Below are 18,636 nucleotides of genomic sequence, written 5' to 3' on the forward strand. Positions count from 1 at the left end.
TCAATTTCTGTCACAATACTGACCGCGTCGATCGACATAATTAGATTTAGAATGCAGGGGGTATATGGGCCACATATTATGTTAATAATCTGACACAAAACGATTTTTTGCACAATCCAAATTATCATTATAAGGTTGGGGTCAATGATGACGTCATGAAAAGGGTCGTTAAAATGGGGTTTCTATAAGACAGTGCGAACCCGTGTATTTTCCTTTTTAAGAAAATAGTTTATTAGTTCCAACGATCTTTCAGTGTACACTTGTAAGATCAGAAAAAATACGTTCCTTAACTTTATGCGTGAAAAAGGTCACCTCGGCTCCGTAACACAAAGGTTTGAGATAAATTGCAAGTATATATGAAAGAACCGCGCTGATTGGTTCCCAGTCAGTATTTTAAACATAGTGCGCATGCAACTATGATCTTGATTGGTCATTGGTATTTATCGCTTGATTGCAAACCTTTGTTTTACGGAGCTCTGGGGCCCGTTGCAGAAGAGTTACGATCAAACGCAACTCAAAAAATCTTGCGCAACTTGATTTTCAGCCAATGAGGCACCCGTATTCGGGACTTGCGCTTGATATTTCGACTCGCGTTTAATCGCAACTCTTTCTGCAACAGGCCCCTGGATTCCTTTTCCAAGAATTGCCGGGTTTTTCTGGAAAAAATAATGGGGCAACCAGCATTATTCTTTATTCGAAATTGAGGAGATGGATTTCACATTTTTGCTTGGTGAAACCGAATTTTTACTTCGATTCTGCACCCTTTTATGTAACAAAAAACGAATTACCCAGGAATAGGCAGGGAAATAGGGGGAAAATTCCCATACACATTTTGATTCACATACATACAGTATAATAAACACTGCGTTTTCATCAGGGCTCTTTTGTGACGTCAGCAAACTTTGGAGGGGGTATTCGCGGGGGTCCCTAGATGGATAGGGGCAATTTTCACGGCTTATTGGTTACAACACAAACATGGATTGCCCCCTTCGTCCATTATCCCCCACACTATCTTTCAAAGTCAGAGTGTCATATTTTGTGCTTCACTTCTTGAAAAGGTGCGACGAATACGGGTATTCTTTTTTCCATTATCTAAGTAAAGAATAGGGCACAATGGGGGCTAGATTTTTTTCTCACCAAAACCACTTGACGGAGTTGACATGATTGGGGATTCGGTGGGTTACGACACTCGTCTTCCTGAAAATATTGCACAATGTATATATATTTTTTTCAAACAACGTTCATCATAAGGAAGCATCACTGACTAAAGAAATGGCAATTATATGCAACTATAAGGACATAAGCGAGTTACATGAATAACCAATTTGTCATTTTTGTATCACATGACACTCTGTAGGCGAGCTAGGATACACACAGTTGGTTATTAAGATCTTTGGCAATAATGTTAACATTTTTTATCTTAAAAAGCTGATTTTGTGAAAGACTTTGACTTAGGCCTTAATTGTATTCATAAATGATATCACATTTCAACCTCTTTCCTTTCCATTTCTTTCTTTTTATTGTCTTTTTTTCTCTAAGTCGCGAAACTTTTGAGAGTTCAATGGTCCTCCAAGCCCCCACCCCAATGTTGAACGCCAGTACTTGCGATATGCAATGCTCAGATTTGTAAGACGAGTAAAACATGAAAAATGAAATAAAAAGACCCAGAGAGGGCGATATAGGTAAAATTTAAATTTTTGTAAAGAAGCAACGGACGAGAAAATATTCGACGGTCGGTCACTACACTTTAGATAATTGGAATGTAAGCGTGGTAAGGTGATACTCTTAATATAATTCACATGACTGGACATTAACCACAACTTCAGACTGGCTTTCATCGGGTTTAACTTCTCTAAATCATCGACCCCTCTTACATTTTGGTTGACGAAGTGGTGTTACTTCGATCATGTTGTCCCTTCTTCTCCGCTGTCGTAGAATGTTACATCTGGAATGGAGCACGACACATTAATCACCTGAGATCGACCACTATAACATGTATGGTTACCACATATAAACCTGCTATATGTTTTGGTATAATTATCGTGGCTGCATACGCGGAATCTCACCCCGGTCAGCTTACTCTGCTTATTAATGAGATGATGACACCAGAAGATATTAAGCCCCCAATCCATCAATCTAATAACATGATGGGCTTTATTTTATATGTTTATCAAAATGACAAATAGGCCTACACTACAGCTTTGCAAATTCAAAAGTACATTCACTTTTCCTTCAGACATGACGTATTCATAACTTTGCATGGACGGGTGAAAAAAAATCATTGGTCAATGGTCAATCTTGACAAAGCGTTATGTCAGTACTGAAAATGACACGCTCGAGGAATTTTCAAAGGACTTATGCCCAACATTTAAAACTTAGGATTAAATGATTCCATTCTTTTGTGAATTGGTCTTTTGACAATCTCAATAGAGAACGCTCTCATATAATTTTATGAATGTTTGATAAGACTACCTCAAAAATATCTGCCATCTTTCTTCCTTACTATCTCGTATCACCTTGTATTACCCCTACACTATCAAAACAAATCAGTCAAATATGATTAGAATAACAGTTGCACCCAGCTGACCATATTAACTAGTCATTTTTTACTGATTTGTTTTTATAGTGTAACTGCGTAAAACTCGCAGAGATCATTTGCTTTTGAGTAATATTGCCTGGTTCTGGAAGGGTAAAATAGTGGTCTTCCATTCTAAATTTCTCTACTTCCACCTTTGAGGTGAGCACTTATTATTTCTCTCAGAAGTAACGTCGGGAATTACTCAGTTTTTATAGAAAATGCTTACAGTCTCACCATGAATATTAAAGGTGGGAATACAAGACATCCATTATTGGCATAATATTTTATCAGAGGTCCTCAGACCATGGACCTAATATTAGGTCCATGCTCAGCCCCTCCTATTTAATGAGAAATAATAATGTGGTTATTTATTATGCTTAAGACATACATTGCACGTATCTAATTGCTTACAGATTTCTAATTACCCCGGGTCATCGGATTCAACCAGCCATTCCCGCACACAACGTATGCACATCCTCCACTCACTGGGGGAGTATTCCAGTCAGTCACCATTTACGCACACACAATAATGGACAAAATACAATGAAAGTCACACACTCTAAAAAAAAGGTTTACTCAATATTGGGTGAAATGGGAACATGCATGTTAGTTGGGTAAAGAAATTTTACGCAATGTTGCTTTGAAATAACCCAATACTGTGTTAAAAAATACACAGCAAACGTGCATGTTCTCTTTCTACCCAATATTGGGTAACATTTGTTTTACCCAGTGTTTTTAGAGTGCATCCTATCGGATACCCATTTAGCGCCTGGGTGGAGAGTGGCAAAGTGTGGATTGACGCCTTGCCAAATGACGCTTGGCCTCGATCGGATTCGAACACACAACCCTTTGGTTACCTGAACCGCGACACCACGACGCTTGGACTTTTTGCATAATCATCTGGATATAGTGCCATCATGTTGGAGAAAGGGTCAGATAGGGTTCGGAGATTGAACGACCGAGAGATCCAGGGTCTGTGTCTCTCATACCATAATACTCAATAAGCTCGGATTGGTTTAGGATGGGGTCGTTTTCACGAACTCGAGAAGAGCATCGCAATGCACCTTGTTTTTATTAGCAGCAAGAAACGCTTGTCTGTACGCCCCAAAAGGTGCAAAGTTGTAGCTTCATCAAATTGTTTTATCTTTGCACCCTTTGTGGTGCATAATATAGCTAAATTGAATCCATGAAGGTGCATAGATGTGCTTTATTGCTCCATTAGCACCCCTTGTTTGATGCTATGTAGGGCGTGTAGGGTGCAAATTTGTACCCTTAGTAAGGTGTGAATATTTGTATCAGAAAGGTGCAAATTTCTCCATTTTAATTTTTTTTTAAGTGTTACATAGAGGTGCACCTTTTATAGGGGTTTTCCACTAGGGCCAGGACAGCGTCAGGACAAGGCGCGGAATGTAATAATTGTAGTCCGCGACCCTTCCGCAATCTGTCCGGATATTCCTGGGAGTGTCCGCATGCTGTCCTAAACCCTTCCTGGTGTTCGGGAAATCAAAATTTGTCCGAATCCAAATTTGAAACGTCAACGCCGTTACATTTTAATGAATTTTTTTCTTTTTTTTTCATTCGATGGACTATGATAAAATCATGAACAATATGGTAGATGCATAATCCTGCAAATTATGATATGATGTGATACATCATGGGGCGCGTTTCCATGTTAGAATATAACACTGTTCTGACATGTCAGGCGAAAAGAGATATTTTTCCTCTTATTCATTTGTATGAAGGCATAAAATATGGATGAATTTTTATTTGAAAAAAAGAAAGAAAATCTTGTAGCCTATTTAATAGGAATAACGATTTTGAAAAGTGTAGTTTGATGACGAAACAATTTTATATTCTCGCCTGCTCTCAAATGGGTCGTTTTGGAGACAAATGGTTTTTCATTTAATAACTTGACGATAATTTCTTTGTATATCAAGAGGTTGTCCGTAACTAATTATGATTATCCGAGTCCTTGATTTTACCTCTCGGGACGTTGTCCTAAGTTTGTCCGGCTTTGTCCTGATACGATCTGCATGCTGTCCGCGCCAAACGCCGAAAAAAATATTCAGACAATGCTGTCCTAAATCACTCCCAAGACATTTCCAGGAATGTCCTAGGACAAAACGGAGACAGTCCTGGTTAGGTCCTCGGACAAGTTCATTTGCATAATCTTTTTTCGGGATTTGGTGCGGACAGCATGCCGAAATGACAAAAGTTGCTTCCGCAACCCTTCCTGGTCTTGTCCGTGCCCTAGTGGAAAACCGGCTTTAACGGAACAGGTACATTTTTAGTTAAAAGAGTATCGGGCTTCAAATAGAATTAGCCCCCTTTCCCCAACCCCTCCCCCAAAAGATGTCGAGTGCTTATTATCTTAGCAATATTTTTTATAATCATTTTTATCTCGATGAATATTGTGAAAAATGAGGAGGAAAATGTTTGTTAAAGAAAGACGTCAGCAACTGTATGATGAATTTCATTTTGTGAATACAAACAAGTACATGACTAAACAGTGAACTCCAGCAAGCAACTTTCCGTATTCTCCGCGATCAAAAGCCTAATTTGGGCCATACGTTAGCATCGATGCTCCTGTGAGACCGGGTTGCTTCATCCCTGGACTTGGCGCACCTGGACATCTAATCAGTGTCCTCGGGAAGGTGAACATTGAAGGTTCAAGTTACTCTTCCAGTCTCGACGACAAGATGACGAGTTTCACCGAAGACGGCAATCATGTCACCGGGTGCGGAGGTGAATGGCTGTACCTCTCTCGGGGTTTTTCCAGTGGATCAATGTTTATCGGTAGGTCTTAAGGAGAGGGTAAACGCTGGTTCAAGTACTGGAGTACAGATTGGGGGAGGGGGGGGGGCTTTGGAAGCCATTGCTCCCAAATGTTCCACGACAGAATTACCATAAAAATACGAGATATGGTGTTATTTGCTGCATTTTAAAAATATTTTTAAAAATACTCGCTCGCTTCGATCGCTCGAGACTTTTAAGAAAAATCGTCACACACACGATGCCGTGATCCCTCATTATTCTGTTCGGCTCTTCACGTCACTGAGTGCAAGTTTCGAAGTATAACGGTATGACAATGTCGTGCAGAAAAGGCGAAATGAATTAATCCTTGTTAATGGAGTAGAGAAATAGAACGGTCCCTGGATTGATTGACGAAAATATATTTCTAAAGAGAGAAAGAGAGAGAGAGAAAAGGGGCACGAAATGAATTATGAATTGTGCCGAGAAAGAATGTAATTGGTTTCCTTTTTCCAATTCTCCTTGTAATAAATGACCTTGATGAATTGTTTTGTGTATAGAACAACCAAGACATCAGGAATACTTTAAATATTCATTCATTTGAATTGTTTATTCTTATTAATATTAAGTTCTTTGTTTATTTATTTATACATTCATTGGCTATTTATTAATCTATTCACTTATCAATTCTCTCATTATTTCATTTGTTCATTTATCAATTAATCTAATTATTTGCTTATCTATTGATGTTTGATTTTCTTTATTTATTTATTCATTTATAATTTGTTTGTATTCATGTTCATCGTTTACCTAACAAATGAGCATTATTCAATGGGGCTTTAAGCAAAGCCAACATATCAGTTCGGATTATACCAATTACTTTCTTCATACAAATATTTTAGTCTATAGCATCTGATGCAATCTTTTTTCTTTACTTTTCGTTAAGGCTGGTGATGAAAAATTGCGCGCTAAAAAATAACACACTGTAAAAACATTCTTTGAATTAGTAGTTAACACTTTATGTATAGAAAATTAAGAAGAATTTATTATTTGTTATTATTTCTCTTTTTTTGTAGTAGATTTAACTTGTCTTTTAATTTACTTGATTTATTTTGGTTTAATGTATATTTACGAAAATTCACGTATGGCTAGTTTGCTCCTATTAAGTAAATCTAACTCCAATTAGGCAAAAATATTCATTACTTAATTATGTTGAACGTACTTATATTTGTCAATTAACGCCTTATTTAAATAATACTTGAATATTCATTAAGAGCAAGTAAATGTTGCAATTTTTTAATAACTGTCATATCTCTTTGTGTTTGAAATTGTTTTTAATAAATTATTTTATTCTTTTGTTGAATCAAAGAAAGAGCAATATTTAAAAGTCACTCATCAGAAAATGTCAATTTTCTTTTTAGGTTTTCGGAAAATGTTACATATTATCATTGTCACCGTTTTATTTGTTAGGATGAACCGGTCGCGTATAAACATAAATGTCAGTATCTATCATGCACAGGTAAGTGACAATGCATAAAGTCTAATATGTGGCTAAAAGATGTCTAAGTTGAAAATGACGCCACTGAAAGTGGGACGATGGGGGAGCGGACTTTCGAATCACGAACGTCCACTCCCCCATTTTATATATTTCAGTGATTGCTTTACTTAATTGAATTAAGTTATCATAACTTAATTTACTTGAGTAAAATGGATGCAAAGAAAATAGGTAAATTTTACTTAAAACTGCCAAACTTATAAATACTTGAAAAAATTAAGGCAATTTTTTGCATCAATTTTATTGAGTAATTTCAAATATTTTTTTTACAGTGCATGTACTCATACTCCTTTTGACCTTGGACTTGGTTTGGTGTGCTTTATAAGCCATGTATAATCTGAAGTTCGAATAGGTAGTGTAGATTTTCTGAGATTTTTCGCCATGCTTGCTAGACATTGAAACAACACATGGCGTATTATGCCACTATCGCAGGCATGTGAGCTAATGGGGCCGGGCAACCAAATGTCTCGAGTAATTACACGGTGATTTGACGACAACGAAAAAAACACACATGTGTTCTTTTCAAGAATCGCTTAAAAGCGCCGTTATCATTGCCTGACAAAGGGCTTATACACCCCCCACCCATCACCAGTTCAGGTTGAATCAGCGTGGTACCATGCTCCTATCTTCGAATTAGCCAAGCATGCGTCATTGGCGCTGAGAAGGGGTCGGACACCACTCCAGCACTCGCTGTGTTCCGAGCGCGCGCGTTCGGCGCCTCCGTGCGAACGTCTCCTCAAATGTCGTCTGATGAGTTGAACAGAGCCATCTCAAGGACGGCAGAATTAATTCACGAGCCATGCAAATATTGTGTACAAATATTTCTATTTGTTTCAGTTGATCTTGTCGACACAGACATAGTTTTAGACAAGGCCAATCGCCAATCTAATTAATATCACGGATGCCAATGCTAATTACGAGAACAAACTGTTTGGCATGCTATGGTAGCTCATGTACACGGTATTGAAACTGCGGTCAGGGAAGCGTAGGAAAGTTGTAACTAACCCTTCTATACGGGTTGATCAGTGTTCCGTTTCATAACAGTTACTATTATACTAACTTTGCCATCCAATGGTTACTACCATGGCAGCGGTGCTCATCAGCCAATCAAAATCAAGGATTCCATGACAGACACCATTGGATGGCAAAGTTACCATAATAGAAACTTTCATGCAAAGACACTCAGAACTGTAATTAATGATAATCATATATAGCATTTATGAGGCGCCGATTTATCTAGTTTCCTATTCAATGGCGCACTATATATTACCCCGGCTGTAGCTCCAGCTGCTAAAGGCGCTTGGTGCATTCAAGGAATTAATCCTGCCGGGTACCCATTCACCTCACCTGGGTTGAGTGCAGCACAATGTGGATACATTTCTTGCTGAAGGAAAACACGCCGTGGCTGAGATTCGAACCCAAGCCCCTCTCATTGGAAGACGAGATTCGTAACCACTAGACCACGACGATGATATGGATGATCGCATTTCAATAGGTTGAAATAAATTATTTGAAAAATCCATACACATTCTGATAAAACGCTCAACAGGGGTACATTATATTTACAATAACGTTCCATTCAGAGTATTTTGTTCCGGATTGATATGATTTCCATTCAATTTAAAGTGGACTTGATCACGATAATACATGAATTGTCCTGGAAATTAATATAATTTCATATTGATGGCGGGGCCGGGGATAAAGGGTGTTATGAAAGAAAGATGATAATCATTTCGTTTGAAATGCAACTCACACGCGGAGGCGCAATTGAACCATTAAACCATAAAATGTATTTTGTCCAGTCAGTTTAATTATCAGGAGGACAAAGACCCCTGACAGAGTTATCCGTAGTATTTACTGTGTAGGAGAATGTGTAACATAATTTTATTCCTTTATTTCTTTTAATAAATATTGTTTGATTGATTTTTATTTAATTTTCCGATTTCTTACTCATTTCATCTTTTATTTAGATATTTGTTATTGAAAATGGAAGAAATAGAAATAAAAATAGAAAATTATCATTATGATTCTTTTCATTTATATCCTTCATTCTTATTGAATCATTATCATTCATTTGTTTTTTATAGTGCCGAGATTTAAATCGGCATATGGACATTTTGTGATGATTAACGATGATCACGACTTCAATAGCAATGATAATTATTGCGATAATGATGAGGGGAATAATGATGATGGTAATGATGATGATGATGATAATGATGATGATGATGATGATGACGGATGATGATGATGATGAGGGGAGGGGGATGATGACGACGATTGTAATAGGTGGCATTGTAGTTGAATGCCATGACATTTAACTGTTGATAAACACCATGAACACGATAAGATGAAACATATGCTATTTTACATCGGCATAAGATCATGATCGGCATAAGATGTGAATATACCGATACCTTTTTTATATCTCATCCTTGAACGCATTCAACTGTTGTGTGACCGGTCATGAGCACGAACGATTGTTACGTCAACACTTCAAATATCATTTCTCACTTGGAGTCTCTTCGATAAACACAGCGCATCCCTGCCGGTAAACCCTCTCAGGAACATTAGTTTAATCGGCAAGATAAACACAAGCTCGTCAGCGCTGCGTGCAGCTACCGCATCGTTAAAGAAGAAAAACGAAAATGAAAATGAAAAAATCGGGGGCAAACCAAACATGATGCCGGGGGTAAACAAGGCAGCTGTTAGGCTACATAGGTTTTGAGACATCCTCCTAATTGCGTGTCAATACGACGTGCAGATTTGGCCAGATCCTCTTACTCCCCGTCCTAAGGGTGATGTCTTTCGTACTGTCTCGAGACAAGTGGGTGTCCCATCCTTGATATAGGAAAACAGTGGTGACGGGATAGAAATTATAATTACCTATGATGATCTGACCATAATAGGCCCATCCATAGGTGACGATGGCAACGACGACGATGGTGGTGGTAATGGTGATGATAAAAAAGGTTATTATTTATATGAAAAAAATGAATTTGAAGAAGATACTACAACTACTGACAATATAACGTATTGTGTAATTGCATTTTGTGCAACAATATGTTTGGATTTATTTGTATTTTTTTATATGGAAATGGAATAAACTATTTAGTATTGAATCTCTTGGTAAATTTAATGCAAATATTTGTTTTAGATATGATCCAATGCATAAGTATGTCTAACATGTCTAACTTCAGCCGGAGGTACGTGTCACCCCATGATGATCACGTGTCTTCTGACGTAATGAGAACACCCTTAAACGTCATTACATATCACCTATAGGATGTTTGTGTGATAAACAGTTCTTTGTTTTGTTATGTTTCTACAGCATGTATAATATTTATTGACGTTGTGTAGGCCTATATTTTCCTCTGAAATTTCGTTTGAGTGAAGGACTCTTTAATTGATCAATCGATCAATCAATTAATCAATCAACCAATCGAACCATTCCAAAGTCATTATGAAAGGTACGTCATCATTTTTATGCCCTTGACTCAATATTTGCCATGTAATATCATATTTCACATTCATTTGGTTTTCTTTCCTTTCTTTTTTTCGTCTTGGGTGTGGAACTTTTTTTTTTTTTTTTTTTTTTTTTTTTTTTTGGGGGGGGGGGGGGTTGGGATGGGGTGGGGTGGCAGAGCCCCTAAGCCCCTCAACCTGTACACCATTGATCAAGACCATTAAATCGTGAGGCAGTAGGGGCACTTTTCAATTTAGGCTAACAGCTTGAAATACATGCTGGTCCCACTCAGAGAAAATAATGTGCGGGTTCATCATTCTCATCGAGGGTTTGGAGTCATATCTCATCGTCATTAACCCATTGCTGTAATTTCCCTGAGCGAGTCAGCACAGCGCATCTTACAAACAAAATCAAGGAGATATACACTGACCTAGTCACCAGTGGCGTACCTAGGATTTTCCACAGGGGGGCAAATTCGTCCGCCAAAAAATTTGACAAGCCAAAAAAAAAAGGTCTTCAACCACAAATAAAGGGATTTCGTACCAGAAAAAAAATTGACAAGCAAAAAAAAAAAAAAAAAAGGTCTTCAAGTTCAAAGGAGCGGGATCAATTGTGACTCGTCAGGGGGGGGGGGGGGGCAGGGATACGTCCCTTGCTTGGTTGTGACTCGTCAGGGGGGCAGTCTTCCCCCTCTGCCCCCCCCCCCCCGTAGGTACGCTAGTGCTAGTCACGATAGGACAACGACCCTTGGACATCTTGCAATCATAACAACTGTCATCAATATAGCATCATTCCGACACTCTTCTCTTAATACATGTTGAAATGTTAATGCGTGGTAATGTAATGGATTTCAGGACCCCGTCTTACAAAGAGTTACGATTGATCAAATACACCGCATCTATGGAAAGCCAGCAACGTCAACATCTAAAATACATGTTTCATCAAAAGATGTTCTAGATTTTGCTGTATTTAATCATACAATCAATGTTTTCGTGAAACTCAGTGTGCTTCTCTTTGCAATAGACATGGTAGAAAACACATTGTGCAAATTTAAATTCTAAAACTGTTATTAAACAAATTGTTAAAAAGCTGAACAATATAGTTGTTGAAGTTTTTAAAACTTTTCTTTAAAAAAATAACGCATTAGAAAGTTTAAGAAATAGTTTCAACAATGTTAAAGTGACTGGCGTAAAGAACAATAAAAAACAATGTAAACTGCGTTTTTACATTGTATATTGTTATGGTTAAAAACGTAGTTAGGAAGGCGTAAACATAAACAGAACACCTAATTTCTATGTATACATGGTATATATGTACGCATTTTACGAGAAAAAAAATATTCCCACACCGGGAATCGAACCCGGGCCGCGGCGGTGAGAGCGCCGAATCCTAACCACTAGACCATATGGGATTGCCGTCGAGCGGTATGTGTTGTATTGAAATAAGTTCATATCAGCACGAGATAAACCCGTAACGCATTACGGTGGCAGAATTCTCTCCATTCAATAAGCGGGTTTTTCTTTCATCGTTATATATCTCTGAAGAACATTATGTAACGCCAGTGACATTAATCTTGGTGAATGGCTTAATGATAATGATGATGGTGGTAAACATGAAGATGAGAGAGTTTGCGATGATGATGAGGATGATGAGGATGATGATGATGACGATGGTGACGATGACGATGATGATGGTGATTATGATGGTGATGATGATGGTGGTGATTATCATGAATATAATGACGATGTCAATGATAATGATGCTATAATGATTTTCATGATATTGACGATGTTGGTAATTATTCTGGTGATGATTAAGATTATAATGATGATTATTATTATATCACAGTAAAAACTGTGGTGTTAAAACTGACACCAGTTGGTGTTAATAGAGGACCACACCCCGATGTGTTAAAATTACACCCTAGAGATTGAACATAACACCAAAGAGTGTAAATGTAACAACCAAATGTGTTGTAATAACACCTATAGGTGTTAAACTAACACCATCAATTTAACACCGGAGTAAAATAACTGGTGTAGTCCTCTATGTACACCGGTTAACACCACAGTTTTTGCTGTGTATGATGATGCTTATGATGGCAAAAGTGATGATAATGATGACGACGGTGAGAAAGAGACAACGACATCATGTTTACTTAAATTTTGTAAGTATACTGCTTGATTTTGTAATGTTTTTTTTTAGTTTTCAATTTCTTTATTTTGTTCCTATATCAGCCTTCATTTGTACAAAAAAGACGTAGAAGAATTACACAGAAAAGGTTCCGGGTACTACTTTTTAGGACCAAGTCCAGAGCAAAGTATAATTAAATGGGTAAGTATTTCTTGAATAATATGATTTCAACTTTGAAATGAAAGGGAGAGTTGCACGAGAACGATGATAAAGATGTTCATAAACTACCGAGTTCTTTACTGGACACGAGAGAAAGAACAACATAAAACGAACAAAGAACACTAAGCGAAATCGAACGCATGAAACACAGGGAGCAAAGTGGATACTTCCACTGCTCAGGAAAAAAAACGTATACTTGTTTATATCCTAGTAAGTCGTTATCACAAAGAAATTTCAGAAACGTCGAAAAGAAACTGCCATCTCTCAACGTGGTATAAACAAGAACTTCCCTCATTTGCAATAATGAATGAGAAGTGAATAGGGTCGTATGATGTCGGCGGGTGCTAAATGGAAATCAAGATGAATCGACCAATGCAAGCGACCAATTAAACCAACGCTGATTACCACTGTAGAATGTTAATTGAAGAGCCATTGTATGAGGGAATGATTTGCCTGAAAGACGATGTAAGGATAGTTTATTTCCAATTCGTCTAATGCCAATTCGTCCGATTGCCAACTCTTCTACTATCATTTGGTCTACCGTCAGTTCGTCCACTCACCACATGGTCTTCTTTCAATTAGCCTAATGCCGTTCCGTCTAATAACCAGTTGGTCCAATGGCCATTAAGGCAATAAACCATTTGGTCTAATTGGACTCAGTTTTAAATTGTGCAAAATGAATAAAAATAAAATGGGCAGTAGACCAACTGGTTATGAGACGAAATGGTAATTAGACGAAGTGATGATTGGACCAAATGGTCAAAAGACCAAATGGTTGTTGATGGACGATATGGCATTAGACTAAATGAAAGTAGACCATGTGGTGAGTGGACGAGTTGGCAGTAGACGAATTGGCAATTTACCAGGCTGGGTGTGCGCATTTGTGTCTGTAGTATGTGGTGGTTTGTACTATGTAGGAGGTAAGGGGGGGGGGGGGTAAAGGTGACGTATTTCCCCCCAATCGAATAAGATATGTACTATAGATTAACAGAATAACACGACCCGGGTTATACTCTACTCATTCTTTCCTCCCTTTTATTCTTCTCTTTCTTCCCTCTTATTCTTCTCTTCCCCCTTCCATTTCCCTTGTTTTTTTCAACACATGAAAAAACAAAAACAACAAACATAGGGGACGATCGGGTGACATCACATTTGCTCCTGCGACATTTGTTCCTGTTTTAATATCTCAGAGGACACAGGGTAAGAGTTAGGAATGTAGTAGAATTTTGGGGTCAGATTAATGTAAAGATAATGATTACAGCGTTTGTTTAGTTTTAGAGGTTAGGTTTTATTTTTGGCTTAACGTGCAGATTTCCATCGGAGCGATTGTCACCAGTCGTTCTTAAAAGTAGCTCTTAACTTACGAACAGCTTTATGAAATGGCCCCCTGGCATTTGTTCATAAATCGCATACATAATATATTTTCATAATCTACAAACACTTACCAATACTTCTGAAATATGCAAGCCTAACATAATTATACAAATAAACTAAAACAGTATACCCGGTGCCATGTTTGATAAAACTTCGATATCAATTATAAAATGACAGAATTCCAACTCGTCATTGACACATTTTGCCCTCGGTCTCAACCAATTCAATTTCAGTGACTTAAAACATCAGACTGTAACTCAATATTGCATGTCATCATTTCATATGAACATTGATTTTCTTTGTAAGCATAAATTCATACAAAATCAGTTTGTCAGAACGAATATGTGCTGGTTATGTTTATAGAAGAAGGCGTATAAAGACCCTAGAAGCAAGGGCGGAAATCCGAAATCCCTCCTCAAAGGCAGCGGGGAACAGGGGCTGGAAATTTTGACAAGCAAAAAAAAAAGGTTATCACCCCAAAAGTAAGGTCATCTCATCCAAAATACATCTTTTATTTCGATTTTGAATGAGGTATTTCTTTCCATCCTAAAAGACCCAAAATAGTAGGGGGACATTCGACATTAGGTCCCCCTACTATTTTGGGTAGGGGGGACGCGTCCCCCTGTACCCCTGTGATTCAATGCCTATAGAAACAAAGGCTTGTGGTGAGATTAGCCTGCAATATAAAATCTGAATAAAAGGAAAGTCTTACTGTCTTGTGGACTTTTAAACCTGGTATTAAAGTGTAAATACAAATCTAACTAATTCTTCTAAACGTATTTGTATAATTTTCGATGAGATGTTAATCTCTGTCATCGAGACCAACTCCCATTTTTTTTATTAATATATTGACGTAAATGATCTTTGCGTAATGATTATGCCCATCATGCACATGCGTAGATAAGTTGCTGTCACTCAACGGACCGTCGCCCGATTCCAAAGGCCAAGTACGCGGAAATGATATCTGCGAATGTAATGCGATCCCTTGATTCTTCCGTCATGGTTTGCCGAAAACCATAGAAGGTCGTATCTCCTGCCTGGTAAACAAGCGCCCTTTTGGCTCTCATCGCTGTCGAATGTCATTTCTAATCCAGCCAAGAGAGGATGGATGAGACCGAAGTAGGACGCGGGTTGACCTCAGCCTTGCGCAACATGGGGAAATTGGACATCGATAGTAAATCATTACTTAAAGACGAGATGTATTTTTTTTTTATCAAGAAGAAAATGATGCATACACACAAGTTTAGAGTTCAGATTTCAGTTTTTCTCCAGTTTTTTTTATATATTTCTCATGACAATATCTACATTAATATACCAACACAAATAATATAGCTTTATCAAATAATGACAAACTATCTAGTGATGGATGTATTTTTTAATAATTATATGAACAAAGTACATGAATTGACTAGGCCTATTCTTACGAAGACCATGAGAAAAGATGAAGCAACAAGAAGATAAGCTTGTGTAACATTAGTCCCACGTCGGGTTCAATAAATTTTATAATTCTTTGAAAGTAAAACAAAAATGACATCAAAATTAAATTCCGTAAAATGTAAAAAAAAAATTGATAATTTTCAAAGGTCAAGATGCAACATATTGTTTGAATGTCTTGTCAAAAATTGCTTAGAATTCATGATTATAAACAATGACACTGAAATCACTTTGCATTGATAAAATGTAAGGTTCCTATGGTATTCAGAATGAAAATCATATTAAACAATATTACTTTCCAATACTGAAAAATACTTCTTGAATTTTCAATTTTAGGAGGGAGAGGGGACATCAATATAAAAAATGTGGCGTCCTTCAAATTAATGATCAATATGGCGTCCCTAATTTTAAGAAGAAAAGAAACTAACAGGACTGAGGAAGACGCTGGATAAATTTTATAAAGCTGAAAGGCCTGATTGCGTGCTTACAGATCGATGGAAGTTATTGAGAAGCTGACTGGCTTTGCGGATTGTGCTATATTTCAGATTGTGCGGAGTTTCGAAAGGAGAATAACTTTTTCGCTATTATAGGAACAGGGGCGGCGGAGCAATTGAATAAAGGGCACTTTCTATTACATATATCTTCTTGTTTTTAGTCAAATAATTTCATTCTGTGCGATGTTTCTGCTCTGAAAACAACCTTGATACCTTGTACATGACTGCGATTCACTGGATGTCTCACTTACTCCGCCAAGAACTACACCAAGTCCATTAATGTGATCTTGATCCTCAGCTCTTTATGACGTCAAAAACACACGTGACCTACCCAGGCATCTCTGTCGTAACTGGTCGTTTGTTTGCTCATAATTTTGATCGATGAATAGCAGGTCATGTGACATCTATTAGCGTCCAATTACCTTGTGACGTCTTAAGGAGGAACGTGTGTTTCATTAAAGGAAGATGGTGTACTGGGATCTGGAAAATGGGGGGAATTAAATTATTACTATCTTAAATAAAAACACATCAGTGATGATGGCGAATAATAACACTGGTGGATTAGTAAACTTTGATTTGAGTAAACTTTAAGTGAACAGATAAGTCATAATGGCTCTGACCATGATATCAGTGAACACCATTCACTTCGTCACATTTATGTCTAGAATAGTAAGAGAAAATGGGATGGGGAGAAACGATTAAGGAGGACTGAAAACAAAAGGCATTGCTAGAAAGATTAAGGAGGTAGAACGATTTCTTCTTCTTCTTTTTCGTTTTCTTCTTCTTCTTCTTCTTCTTCTTCTTCTTCTTTTTCTTGTTCTTCTTCTTCTTCTTTAATTTGGATATTAACAAGTATGTTGAAATATCAATATCTCCGGAAGATATTTATATTTCAAAGAAGATTTCGGTGAGTTTTCATATATTTTTGTTTCAAATTGTGAATCATGTCATGGAGGGGTAATTTCCTTTTGAGTTCAGTGTGTTCAGAACTTGCGAGACTTTCCACTCCTATACAGTTCCACTCTCTAATGTGACGTTAGTAAAAAAAAAAAAAAAGAAGGGTTTCAAGTTCACTAGCATGGTGGAATCATTACCGTTTTGAAGTAATTGCATGTATAGCCTATAAAGGCATAATTAGATAATCGACTACGCCTATTTAAATCGAATCAATGGCTTTTAAAATACACATGCTAGTTTACTTCACCCTATGAATTTGGCTTAATCTTATATTTCACTTGAGTTATAGCTTCAAACACGGGAGGCTTGAAATAAATTTCTTGAAATATATTTCAGTTTCACTACGTAAAAAATGTATTTTTATAACACTAATAATTATGCAGCGTGGAGAGATGCTGTCGTGCAGTGAGAGTGTCAATGGTATTAATGTTACAACACTTCAGTTACACGTTTTTTTTTGTCATCACCGCGCATCATGTAGCACTAAGTACCCGAGGCAGCGAAATTCCCACATTTTCTTTTTGTTATCTTCTCATCCTTCGTTTTACTCCCCACACCCTCTCAAAACATCAACAGAAAGAAGAGAAGATACTTGTATCATCATTTTGCAACATCTTTGGGCCGCTGGCGATCGAATACCGACAGATTGGTATGGCACACTTTTCTGCCCCGGAGCACCGGCGAGGCTGAACGGTATCAACGCGTCTCGTTTGGTGCCCACGGGGCTACATACTTTCAGCGCTCTCATAATAGTAGTCTAACGCGCAGGCGATAATTTGTGATTAAACGGTATTTGGGGGTATTTACACATTCCATAAAGTTTAAGGAATATGAAAATAACCAAAATGCCGTTAACCACAAGTTATCACAAATTATGATATATATCAAGATTTACAATAGATATTAAGCTTCAAACACTTAATATGAATGTTTTATTTTTTTGTTACAAAAACATGGGCCTAACAGGGCCTAATAGACCTATAATTATCAAATGATTTTCAGAGAAAAGTGACTGATATTATAAGTGTCCCGCAAGTCCATACACTTTTAATTTTCTGCAACGAAACTAAATGAAATAAATAACCATGAAAAGAAAATATTCAACGAATGAAAAATCTAAAATTAGAGTAAATTAAAGTGAATTATATAAAGGAAGGCATATATGCCAAATACATGTAAATATATATGAATTTAAAGAGATCAAATAAACAAACAAAATGATTCAGTCATAAAAATATCTTGGGAATAGAAGAGGAGTATTCGAAATATAAAAATGAAGAAGAAGAAATGAAGATATTAAGTGCAACTAAGAACTATTTGATATTGAGGGGGGTAACAATAACCACAACAAAATAATTATTTGACGAAGGTCATTGCTAGTGTTCGCATAAACATCTGACTATGTCTTCACCACGCGTTACTACACTCGCGTGCCCGATGTAATCGAAGCATTTTAATCTCATTTATACCGTTTACTTTTACACCCACCAATCAACGCCTCCGATTTCTCTACGCTGCGTTGAAACAAAAGTGCAAAACCAAGATGGCCGCGATCACTCTTCGTGGTACAGTGTTTCACGTCACTTTCCTGCTTCTAACTTTCATTCCTGGTCAAATAATTATGTGGGATTGACTTTTAACAGCCGGTCAAGAGAATGCTTTGAAAATAATAATC

General features: G+C 37.3%; 1 non-coding gene across 1 annotated transcript; it reads right to left on the minus strand.

Annotated features, from left to right (window-relative positions):
• Positions 1–11,689: 11,689 nt before the first annotated feature.
• TRNAE-CUC (transfer RNA glutamic acid (anticodon CUC)) lies at positions 11,690–11,761 on the minus strand. The gene has a single exon. It is a non-coding gene; the product is annotated as a tRNA-Glu (tRNA).
• Between the last annotated feature and the right edge of the window lie 6,875 nt (positions 11,762–18,636).

This window comes from Lytechinus pictus, chromosome 1 (assembly GCF_037042905.1).
Source record: "Lytechinus pictus isolate F3 Inbred chromosome 1, Lp3.0, whole genome shotgun sequence".
Lineage (NCBI taxonomy): Eukaryota > Metazoa > Echinodermata > Echinoidea > Temnopleuroida > Toxopneustidae > Lytechinus > Lytechinus pictus.